This window comes from Etheostoma spectabile, chromosome 7 (genome assembly GCF_008692095.1).
Source record: "Etheostoma spectabile isolate EspeVRDwgs_2016 chromosome 7, UIUC_Espe_1.0, whole genome shotgun sequence".
Lineage (NCBI taxonomy): Eukaryota > Metazoa > Chordata > Actinopteri > Perciformes > Percidae > Etheostoma > Etheostoma spectabile.
Window position 1 is genome coordinate 11,460,014 of NC_045739.1, and position 2,566 is coordinate 11,462,579.

Genomic DNA, 2,566 nt, shown 5'->3' on the forward strand with positions numbered 1-2,566 from the left:
CAGTGAGAGAGAACCAAAGCAGTAAAGTTATGGGCAGTAGAAAACAAACAATGGTTTGAAATGCTTTGCAGAATTTACTGTATCTGTAGGTTTGCATTGTTATGGGTGATCAGCTGACAACCGACACTGCAATCAGTCATTTTGTGAACAATAGGAGGAGAGAGTGCCTGTTATGAATTTCGGTTTAGTCTTAGTGTCTTTTCGTATTGCAGGAAACAGTTTGCATAAAAGACCATTGAGTGTCTGGAGGAGAACAGTATAGGCTGCTGTGATTTATTTCTCTGAGAATCAGCAGCTACAAATACTTCAGTCAGTCATGATCATGAGGTGTGGTTTCAAACTACTAAGCTTCAAGGATGCATCATATGTTAACTTTACCAAACATAAAGTAGAAGAAAGAGAATCTCAGGAAACTCATCACAACTTTTATTTTACAAGTGACCATAGGTATTGCAGAAGACAGCCAGCCTTGGACCTGATGAACATGACTACAACAGCTGAGAGAAAAACATGTGGCAGGCAGGACAACACAACTCAATGAGCTGCAATGAGATGATGGCAACTAATTATAGAGTTTTCTCTTCCGCTCAAGGGGCTGTCTTATCATTAAGAGAGCCCAATGAATATGTATACGATGTGAGCACAGGGAGGGCTGGATCTAGGTCAGGCTGCTGGTGGATGATGAGTTGCCTCTGAAGTGAAGCAAGAAGACTTGTGGCAACATCACGTTATTGAGAGACACCCACAAGAGGCATGCAGATGTGAGGGACTTTAACTTTTCCAGATTGTGTCTCTAACAAGTTTACGGACTCTTTGCATTCATGGGGAGGCGGTCTTATCCTACTGAGAAGCCCTAAATGACTTCTCTGGGGATCATTTCTGTCTGTTACAGCTTGGCAATTAAATAGAGAAACTGGATGCATTGATTGGTCGATCTACTCACTCTGCAAACAGATTGTGAAATTGATATTACTACAAAGATGGTGAAGTGATGTCATGTGTTGCTGGAGACCAAAGATAGTCTTTGTTGTAGTTTGAAAAGAGAAAACATGGAAACCCTACAGAGTCCGATGACACAAATGAGTAAGAAATAGATAAAATGGCAACAATTTTAGCTGCATGGGTGAAGTACTACAACGACCATTCTGCTCGTGGTTTTGCCACCAGACAATAATTTGACTTATGTTATCAGCATTAATTGTACAAATGGCCCGACAGGCTGAGTTCAAAGTTAAAGTTTGCTTTGGATATGAGGCGGAAGAGAAACAGACCTGTCTGTTGAAGCCGGCCGGCCCACAGCTGTCACAGATGCCTAACCAACAGATCCGACAGAGGATATGAGAAAAGCCCCCAGTATTATTTTCTTTTATTAAAATGTAGGGCCTTTTTTTCTACCTCTTGCAATCAAACTTGGCAATCAATTAAAGATTATTTGACTCCTGCATGCATGACAGCACTCAATACATGTTATAATTTGTTTCTATTTCTTTTCTTCTTCTTTTTTTGAGGAAAACTGATTTGAATGATTTACCCTATGTTACATTTGCAGCATTTCAAAATAAAACCATAGAGAGACTAACCTGTGATCAAGGCATACTTATGTATCTGCAACTGTGACTGTAAGTCTCAATCTATTACATAGAGATTCACACCACAAAGAGATTTTATATGGGAATTCTGCAGCAGGTTTTAGCTGCAACATACAGATGAGACAGACAGTAATGCCAGTACGCACACACACACACACACACACACACACACACACACACACACACACACACACACACACATTCCCACATAAAGAAGCCCTGTCTTGTCATGCCCTCACACCTCACCATTTCTCTGTCAGAAGATGAACGAGCTAAAACTTCACACTCTTCCTCCCTGCATGCTTGCTGAAGCTCCATCCACCTCACATCAGTGCTGCTCAATGGGCCAGTGCATTGGAGCAGAGATGGACTATACTCCACTTCTCTGTTGTGTTTAATTTTTCTCTGTATTTTCATGTATGACTGTGGATCCACACTCTCCTCCCCTCATTATGACTTAAACATCATTGTGCCAGAGGGATTTTAATGCTCCCTGTTTCCTTCTCTTTGGAGAAATCACAGCACTGACAAAGTGATCTGGTCATCTAAAAAAGGATTATGACAAATGTATGTTTCCAGCCCGGCACAGGGGTATTGGTGATTTATTTCACAGAAAAACGCTGTTGAAGCTGTTCTCTTAGCCTTGCAGAAGAAAAACATCCATTTCAGGCTCAATGTTAAAATACTGTAGGCCTACAAAGTTCATTCTGCATAATCAAAAAACTTGTTAAAGTGTTCTGATTTGATCTTATTTTGTTAAATGTTTCCATGCTGTTGTCTTCTTGACTTTGTCAACAAAAAAGTTACTAATCTACAAAAAGGAAAAAGAAAAACATGGCTGGAATAATAGAACTATCAGTTACAAACAATTAATCAATACAAATGCCTGATAAGACATAGGACAAGTTGATATACAAAGTCAAAAGTAAAAACATGTCAAAGGCAAGGCAGCTTTATTTGTATAGCACATTTCAGCA